This window comes from Malus sylvestris, chromosome 13, assembly GCF_916048215.2.
Source record: "Malus sylvestris chromosome 13, drMalSylv7.2, whole genome shotgun sequence".
Classification (NCBI taxonomy): domain Eukaryota; kingdom Viridiplantae; phylum Streptophyta; class Magnoliopsida; order Rosales; family Rosaceae; genus Malus; species Malus sylvestris.
Window position 1 is genome coordinate 9,562,271 of NC_062272.1, and position 10,274 is coordinate 9,572,544.

The following is a 10,274-nucleotide window of genomic DNA, read 5'->3' on the forward strand; positions in this document are numbered from 1 at the left end:
TATTAATCACTTGCCCAGAGGCTTCTACATAACACCATAATACATCCATATCCTCCTAAACCTCGGTCTCCTCCGCCTGACAGAAAACTACAACATCATTGGCAAAGAACAAATGAGATACGGATAACCCACTAGGTACCACTCGAACTCCTTGCAATGCGCCCCGCTCCTCCCTAAGTCGAACCAAAGCCGAGAACCCCTCGGCATAAATCAAGAACAGAAACGGTGACATAGGGTTTCCTTGCCGCAACCCTCTTTGTGTTTGAATGAACCCAGTGGATGCACCATTGATTAGCACACTATAAGTGACAGTAGTAATACACTCCTCTATTCTCTGACAATACTTGGGAGGAAAGCCCAAAGCACCCATCATTGCCAACAAAAAACTCCACTCCACTCGATCATAAGTCTTCGCCATATCCAACTTCATAGTTAGGGAAACTTCATCACCATCACTTTGTTGATTAGCATATTACTACAAAATTATCTATAACTGGCGGTCCAAAAACCGACAAAAAACATATATTACTGTCGGATTTTAAGCAAAATTCGACAGAAAATGGATGCAATGGCAGATATAATAAGCGACAGAATTGCAAGCGTCAAGAAATGAAATTTCTGACAAAAAATACTTTAAAACCGACAAAAATTGTGTCGGATATAATCGACAGAAAATATATTAATAATAAATAAATAAGAGCATTTATGTCAACTAAAACCGACAGAAAATACCAAAACCGACAGAACTTGTGTCGGATATATCCGACAGAGAATTGATTAATAAGAATAAATAAAAGCATTAATAATAAAAAAATATATTGAAAATATCAAACCTCACAACTGATTTGCGGCAAGTAATACGAGCTTTTCTGAGACTTGCTTCCGTCTTCAGTTCCATATCCACGCCATTGACAGATGATGCCAGGACTCCAAGCTCATCACATACTTGTTGGGCAAACTTCAAATGTCCTCTAAATGATATTTGGCAAGATCATGACCGACATAGACACAAAAATTACTGTATATGATCACGATATTCATGAAATAGGCACATGGTAAACTTACCTATGTAAAGCACGCTCAAGGAGCAGCTGAAGTTTCAGTAACAAAATTCTTGATTTTGAGATGGATAAAAACTTCTATGCAGTTATTTTAAGAGCAGCAAAAGCCTCTAAACAAGGAGAAAAAAAATGCAAGTCATCAAGGATGAACGGCATTTGTTTATGCGATGAACATGAGAGGGAGATAGAGTATTCGAACCCTAAATTAATATGGCAGCATCTATGAAAAAAATATATTCTTTTTAGGTACTCAAGCATTTTATCTAACCTTTGTATCCTTTATAAACGGCTAGATGTTGGATGAGCTTCAGATATGCTAATGCTGTGTCAGATGAACTAAGGACATCCATGAAATAGTCAGGCTCAAGTTATAAAAATGGAAAGGAATATAAAAAAATATGTAAATCTTGTGATACTTTCAGTTAAAAATTACCTTGAAACATCAGGAAAACAAGTTGCATGAACAAGTGTATTAAATCTGGCAAGAGAGGAGCTGAGAATGAGAGGGAAATGAGGAGAGGAGAAAAGGGGGAAGGGAGAAGGCACCGGTGCAAGGAAGAGATGAAGGGGTTTTATTCTGGAAAATTTCATTATTGTCGGTTAAAACCGACATAAACATTTTTTAAAATATAAAGCTGACAGAAACATTTTCATTACTGTCGGTTATAACCGACAGCAAAAAAAAGACGGCAAAATTCGCCCAACATTCCCTCTCAAAATTTTAATTTCCCCCCAAAATTTTGTTACGATTTAAAAAAATAAAATAATAATTGTTTGGTTTAATAAATAAATAAATAATATGCATTTAAATAGAATACATTTTTAAAAATTAAATAAATAATTGTTTGGTTTAATAGATAATAATCCATGTAAAATATGCAATAAAGAAACAAAAAGATAATTGTACAATGAAAATGTCATCACACAAACTAAATATTGTCTAATCAATACTTGAAAAACATAAATAAAAATTTAGCACAAATTACTTTTCCCACTTAATGTCACAGCCCGTTCCAAATTATTATATTCGTGGCTGTGAATGGACGAAATTGCCCTTAAGAAATACTAAATTTGTGAAGCTCAGGTTGCTAATTATCTAGGTTCCTAAGTTTGAAAATAAAATGGAATTTAATAAGGATGGAACTTAGATTTTTAGGTTAAAATGTTAAAGTTTGGTGTTTGGAGATTGGAATAAGGACCACGTGGGATCCCCACATCCCTCAAAACCCTCCTCATTTCCCGTTCACTGTCTTTCTCTCTCCTCCTTCACGATTTCTCACTCTCTCTGTCTCTCTCCTTCGAACTCACACGGACCACCACCAAAACCACCCTAAATCTATACCAACGTCAAGTTTGAGACCACCATTGGAATCCTGAGGACTTCACGATCACGTTGGTATCCATTTCAGGTAAGTTTTACTTCGGAAAACCTAGATTCTAAACTCCCCATGAAAGTGTACTGTTCATGAGCTTTGAATTGGTTGATTTTTAGGACAATCCAAGCTCATAGTGAGCTTAGTGAGGTCCCAAGGAAGCTCGGAGTGCTTCGTTGGAAGTTTTTGGACGTAAGAACACGGAGATCGACAAGTTCAAAGTTTGGCCGGAGCTTTCGAGGCTTTTTCCGGCGAATCCCCGGCGAGTTAGGAGTCGAGGTAGGTATCAATCTCTTCGTCTCGTTAAGTACTACAACTTTCCTTTTTGTTTCACTCAATTTCGTTGAGTATTGAAGAAGTTATACTCATTTGAAAAATACCCAGTTTCCGGCGACCTCCGAGGCTTTCGAGGCAGTTTCCGGCCAAACCACGACGAACTAGGTGTTTTTCAAGGTACCATTCTCTTTTTCTCTTCAAGGGCTACAACTTTCGTTTTTGAATCACTTGATTTCGTTGAGAAATGACAAAGTTATGGCAATTTGAAAAACTGCCCGGAAAACGGCCGCCGGAAAAACCAGTCCGGCGACCCAAGGAAGAAGAAGGTGCTACAGTAAAAATAAAAAATAAAAATAAAATTATTTTAAAAATATGTCGACGTCCGTGACGTCGAGTAGATCACTGTGGTATATTCATATACCTAAATTGAACACCGTATGAGAAAGTTATTGAGGATTGTTGGTTAGGTGTTCAAATAACGTTTTATAGTTTTCACATTTAGGTGAAAATGTGAATTGATGATCCGACCGTTGGATCGTCACCAAAATTTGATACGTTGTAATACGTAATATTTGAGGATTATTGGAACTTACGGATTGGGAATCCGAGTTACGGATCTTCCGGAATTGGAATTGTAAGTCCATAATATAAAATGTTAACCGTCACTTAGTTTTGGAAATTGACGGAGATCCGACCGTTGGATGGTAATGAAATTTTAGGATGTTGTCCTAGAGGTATAGTGTGGACCTCTGGAAGTTATGGATTTAAAATCTGAGTGGCAGATCTTCCGGATCGATCAACGTAGTGACGTATTTTATATAAGTTATGTATTCTATCGATATGAATTCTGAGCCTGGATTTGATTACTATTCTAGGCGGCGATCGTCATGACGCCTTGATGTGTGGTGCTAGGGAGTTGTTGGACGAACTCCAGGTGAGTGGGCAGTTTTGTTTTCCGTATATATATATACTTGACGTTTCCCAGAAATTGAATTGAAATGAAAATATGTTTAAAATGAAATGCATATGAGTTATGTGGAAAAACGGGAAGTGAAATACCATGCATAGAATTGATATGAAAAGTATATAGAAATGTGAGTTGAAATGCCATGCATGAATTAATATATGATGCATATGTATGAATTGGTGCGGTGGACGCACATGTAAGAATTGATTTATGATGCATATGTATGAATTGGTGCGGTGGACGCACAGGTAAGAATTGATTTATGACGCATATGTATGAATTGGTGCGGTGGACGCACAGGTAAGAATTGATTTATGATGCATATGTATGAAATGGTGCGGTGGACGCACAGATGAGTATTTAATTACTGTTATGATGATGATGATATATATTGAGCTCAAATCCTGCACCATGGTTTAGTGCTTATAGTATTCACCGCATCGCACGCTCGCCTTGGATCCAAGTAGATGCTAGTCGTACAGTCCACGCGGAGTGGGTACGACAGACCAGTCGCGAGAGTGTTAGTGAGATTCCGACTGGTGGGTGACCTTAGATTATGTGCACAGATGATTTATGAGAAGCACTAGAGCGTAACTTGTGTGCAGAAGGCCGGACGGGTCACAGAGGTGACTCCGGTAGAGTGATAATGATAGATTTTGAGCTCTAGGTTCAACCGTATAGGGCTATTAGAGGGCCTACGGTTGATTACTTTCTTGCACCTGATATGATTATGTTGATGCATTCATACCTTATTACTGTTGAGATGATGTGGCATGGCATAATTAATATGAGAAATGTTGAGATGACATGGCATGGCATGATTGATAAAGAGATAATGTTGAGATAGTAAAAATGAAGTTTTGAGAATATATATGTATATTTATATTTTACATTTCTGGGAAAGTATACAGGTTTTACGGAGAGGGGTTACAACGTTTTGATAAATGTTTGGATTTGGAAAAGAATTGTTTTACTGACCCACTCAATTTTGGTTTTGCGCCCCTCCAGGTTCAGGAATCACAAAGGTGTGGTGACTACGAGGAATTCGACGGTGTTCTGACAGATTGGACAAAATTAGGACTCACCTTCGGGTGTATCAACTTATAAATTGTATAATTAAAGCTTCCGTACTGTGCAAATGGTTACGTCACTCTCACGTGACGGCCAGCATGCCCTCCTTCGGGACGGGGTGTGTCACTTAAAATTTAGGCAAATTTAACGGAGATATGCATTCTACAAAACTAGTTTCAATGATCAAATTGTCACACTTGTTTGTAGATAATACAAGATCACATACGTAAAAAATCGTAAAAAACAAACATTCAAAGATTACGTAACGGAACAAAAGTTCTCGACGGTTATGAACGAAAAATCACAATTTAACAGTTATTTTAGCTCCAATTTTAATGATTTTTTACAGCTACATTCCTCGACCCTATAAGAATGCGATGAATAAATTTGATCTTCAATTTAAAATATTTACACTAGTGGATACCACAAATCTTACTTTATATTTGATGGAAGTATAATATTAACTCTAAGTGTTTGTTTAATCTACCATTTTGACGCGATATGCATTCTACGAAACTTTTTTCAACGATCCAACCGTTAAACTTATTTGTACATACTCCGAGATTGCATACGTAAAAAATTGTAAAAAACAAACATTAAGAGATTACGTAATAGAATAAATGTTTCGACGGTTATAAACGAAAAATCACAATTTAACGGTTATTTTAGCTTCGATTTTAATGATTTTTTACAACTACACTCCTCGACCCTATAAGAATGTAATGAATAAATTTGATCTTCAATTTAAAATATTTACATAAGTGGATACCACAAAATCTTATTTTATACTTAATGGAGGTATAACATTAACTCTTAAGTGTTTATTTAATCTACCATTTTGACGCGATACACATTCTACGAAACTTTTTTCAATGATCTAACCGTCAAACTTGTTTGTACACACTCCAAGATCACATACGTAAAAAATAAAAAAAACAAACATTTAGAGATTAGGTAACAGAACAAAAGTTTTCGATGGTTGTAAACGAAAAATCATAATGAACGTTTATTTTAGCTCTGATTTTGATGATTTTTTACAACTACACTCCTCGACCCTATAAGAATGCAATGAGTGAATTCGATCTTCAATTTAAAATATTTACAATAGTGGATAATGTTTGTTAAATCTATCAATTTGATAGGATATGCATTCTACGAAACTAGTTTCAACGATCCAACCGTCAGATATGTTTGTATATACTCCAAAATAGCATGTGTAAAAAATCGCAAAAAAAAAAAAACATTCAGAGATTATTCTGGCGGCCATCCAAAATTTTGCTTTGTTCGTATCGGTTATATCCGATAGGGCCATGAGTGAAAAAAAATAATATTTAAACCATGTGTTTATTTATTTATTTTTAATCAATATAACATTTTAAAATAATAAAATCAGACATAATAGAGTACACCAAATGTCATTTGTGTTTATGTGCCAGACAATGTGTTTTGTGACGCATTGAAAAAAATTGTTTGAATTTCTTTGTATCTTGTTGCTTGCCTGTGAGGGAGCATAATCCTTATTACAAAAATGATAGAGCTTCAGATTGTAGTATGTTGTTATTATTCTCTCAGAAAATTAATGGCTCGTGGGAGTTGGGTTCATTAGACTTTAGGGTCATGAGTGAAAAAAATAAAAAATAAAATATGTGTTTATTTTTTATTTTTAATCAATATAACATATTAAAATAATAAAATTTTCATTTATGTCGGTTATAACCACCAGAATACTAAAATAATAACTGTCAGAAAGTAAAATAATAAAATAGTCAATTTCTATCGGTTATAACCGCTACCATGAACTTAAAAACCGCCATAATCTTCAAAAAATATTTTTAAAAAAAGATTCAAAAATACTGTCGGTTATAACTGACAAGATTGTTTTTATATCCGCCAGAACTTTATGTCAGATATAACAGACAAGATTTTTCTAATATCCGACACTAATTAAATGATGTGTCGGATATATTTTATCCGACATGATTTTTCTAATATCCGCCACTATCATCCGTCATCAAAATTAACCTATTTTGTGAATTAAACCAATTCGAGGTTTAAACCCGATTATGAACTTCTCCTACTTATATTCTTATAAACCTAATCACATATTTTTTTTGGTTCATAGCCTAAGACCATTTTATTAAGGGGATTACCGATTGCGGTCCATTTGGTCCAGTGATAATGGGTGAAGTCCATATACAATTATATAATGATAATTGAGGTCCACTACATTAAAACATGTCATATGTGGATTATTTATTAGGTTACCTTGTTGCTTGAAATTTCACCCACTGCCATTCTCCAAAGAAAGGCATCTCTCTCTCTCTCTCTCTCTCTCTCTCTCTCTCTCTCTCTCTCTCTCTCTCCCCTTCATAGTTAATTGGAAGCTGTTGGAAGCAGCTGGTTTTGACAAAAGGCTTGGGGAGTTTCATACAGATCAAATGTTTTTTTTTATTATAGTCAACATCTTCAGTAAGTAAACTGGGGTTTTGTTTGATTCGAGTTCATTATCCCAATCTGTATTGCAGGTTTATTTAGATTAAATAAACGTATTGTGTAGGTAAATGTGTATGAATCAACCTGTGTTGTAGGTTAGTAGTCTAAATAAACCTATGTTGTAGATTAGTAACTTAGTGTTGTTAATAAACCCATGTTGTGGGTTCATTTGATTTGTTAACCTAAAAATAAGAGTCCTTAGATTTGTTAATAAACCTGATGGATTGCAAGTATTACCAAATCTATGATGTAGATTAAGCCCCTTTAATTTGCCTTGGTTGCACGTTTGTAGATGTGACAAACCTTTCAACTAAGTCGTTTGTTTATTGTTTTGATCTTCACCTCGTAAACCTTTTAACTTATTGGTGTTAATAAACCCATGTTGTAGGTTCATTAGATTTGTTATCCTAAAATAAGGTTCATCAGATTTGTTAATAAACATGATGAGTCCCAAGCAAGGTATTAAATATCGGTAATATCGGAAATATCGGTAGTCCGAAAACACGGAAATATCGATGGAAATATCGGGATAATATCGATATCGATAAAAATTACATGGAAACCACGGAAATTGTAAGAAAAACTTGGAAATTTTTATTGAAACTTTGCAGGATGTTTATTTAGTCAATTATCTATTAGTTTATCACAAAAAATTGGAAGGAAATGCATTGCATGATGAATTTAACATTATCAAGTTGATTATATAGCGAGCTGACAAACATTGTGAATGTAGAAAATATGTAGTAATTAATGAAAGAAGTCTAAACACACCATAATCATTTATATATAATGAATTAGTACAATATTTTACACTTTATACATTGCATGGTAAGATATATTAGTGACTCAGTACCACATAGAGTTCCTATGAGGTTCAAAATTATATATTGACGTAAAATACTATGTCAAGAAAGTTGCCTTACAAGTTAGATGACTTTATCTTTATGTCTCTTTCTACCAATTTTTCATAAAGCAATCCATCAGTTGGTATATTTCTAGTTTAGAAGGGTCACATCTTCGAATAAGGCCTTAATGTAAAACCCTTCCCTTTAGTTTATAATTTTACTTTGTAGGTTTTTATTTTTATTTTTTTTAAAAATTATTGTTTTTGGATCTTAATTAGTGAGCCAAGGGGTCCACCCCCTTATTTTTGTCCCGAGGCTCTCATCTCTCATCTCTCTCAGTCCTCTCTTTCTCTCCACTTTCCCATGCTCTCCCTCTCTCTGCAACTCTCATCATTCCTCCCTCTCTCTGCAACTCTCATCATTCCTTCTAGTTCTTCGGTTCTTCCCCGAACTTACACACACACACACCAGCACTCCCTCATCTCCCTCGTTCTTCTTCTCCCTCTGCTAGTGCAGACAAGGAACCAAAACCCAGTTTCCGGTGTGGACCGTGGGTTCCAAGGTGAAACTCCGTCGAGCTCCGACCACGGCATGCCTTGAAAATGGTATAGATCTCTTCCTCTTCCCTTGGGCTTCAGTTTGGTAGTTTATTTGACATGTGTTGGTCACGTTTTGGGGTTGACCGGAGCTTGTAAGCTCCGGCGTCCTCTTTCCGTCGAAACCAGGCCAAAATATCGCGATAGTTTCGGAAATATCGCGATATTATCGATATTATCGATAATATCGCGATATTTTGACGAAAATCATTTGGATATTGAAAAAAAAATCGGTTCCCTTAAAAACCGATAATATCGGCGATATTTCGCCGATATTATCGGCATTTCGGACCATGGTCCCAAGTAAAGGTTGCAAGTTTGGTCATGCGTGTGCTGGTTAGGAGCTGTGGTTCTTCTAAAAATGGCAGCTTATTAAAAAACGATTGTCAATGACAGTACAAAAGCAGAAGCAGTGTCTACTATGCTTCTAAAAAAAGTGTTATTCTTTCTTTCAAAAGCATAGTGAATAGTGCCAATTTAATGAAATTTTCAAATGATAAGTATACCCTGCATATTTTACAAAATTATAATCTTTGCTCCTGCATTATTCTCTTTGGTAATTATAAAATCACATCCAATACCCTATTATTTTTAGTCATTTAACATATTCACAACAGTTTTATGCAAAAGTTTACTAAACACTCAAACACTGTTTTTATTTTATTTTTTTAAAAGCACTTTTACCAAAAAGAAAAAAAAAACTTATCAAACACTCAACAAGTTTATTTTACAGATGTTTATTCTCATAGCACATCAAAAATAGTTTTTTATTTTTTTTAAAAGCACATTAATACTAAACTAGCTCAACATCTGCTAGAGAGTTTGGATTTGTTGCTTATGTCAATCAAAAGTTATATGAGGTAAATTAAAAACTGAAATAGACATACCTATTAAGTGTCACCGTTACAAATAATTATCATTTTGGAGTCCTAAACAACTCAGGGACATAATTAGGCCGACTCATCATTTGAAAAATTAAGGATATATTACACTTTACAACCTTAGGTTTGGGGTCTATTACAATCGCATACAACATCTTCAAAATATTTCATTTTCATACCTCACCTACTATTTTTTTTCAATATAGTACCTCCATTACATTTTTCATCCATTAATCCGTTAAGAGCTGAAGCGGCTGCCAAATTTGTGCCATATGGCAAAAAAAAAATTTATTATTCACTTAAAAATAATTAATTAAAGAAAAGTTAAAAAAAAAAAAAAAACAAACCGATAACCCATCTTCTTCCCTGACCCCCCCCCTCCCTGCAACCTAAACCCCCCATCCCACCCCACCCCCACCTCCCCCGCAACCCCTCATCCCCTAACCGCAACAGCAACCTCCTCTGTCCAAGGCTGCACCGCTCCTCTCTTGGATTCTCCACCGTGAGCCCACCGCAGTTCTCTCTCTCTGCTCCTCTCCAATGGCGGCCATAACTCACGTCTCCATGAGAGCCTTAACCTCCTTCAACTGGAATGAGTCGGACCCAAGCCCATCGAACCTGCAGCCGCTGCTTTCCCACTACCAGCACCTTCCGTGCCCTCCATTGTTGAAGCACCGGTGCTCCGCCGTGCAATGCCCTTCAAGCCCACCG

General features: G+C 35.6%; 2 long non-coding RNA genes across 2 annotated transcripts; one reads left to right on the top strand and one right to left on the bottom strand.

Moving 5' to 3' along the window:
* Nucleotides 1-858: 858 nt before the first annotated feature.
* On the bottom strand, nt 859-1,561 carry LOC126596060 (uncharacterized). Its single transcript, XR_007613814.1, has 4 exons — nt 1,495-1,561; nt 1,330-1,397; nt 1,066-1,171; nt 859-971 (listed from the first exon to the last, which is right to left on the bottom strand). It is a non-coding gene; the product is annotated as an uncharacterized LOC126596060 (long non-coding RNA).
* Nucleotides 1,562-2,054: 493 nt separating this feature from the next.
* Nucleotides 2,055-4,803, top strand: LOC126596059 (uncharacterized). Its single transcript, XR_007613813.1, has 5 exons — nt 2,055-2,470; nt 2,554-2,713; nt 2,819-2,887; nt 3,586-3,644; nt 4,686-4,803. It is a non-coding gene; the product is annotated as an uncharacterized LOC126596059 (long non-coding RNA).
* Nucleotides 4,804-10,274: the final 5,471 nt, after the last annotated feature.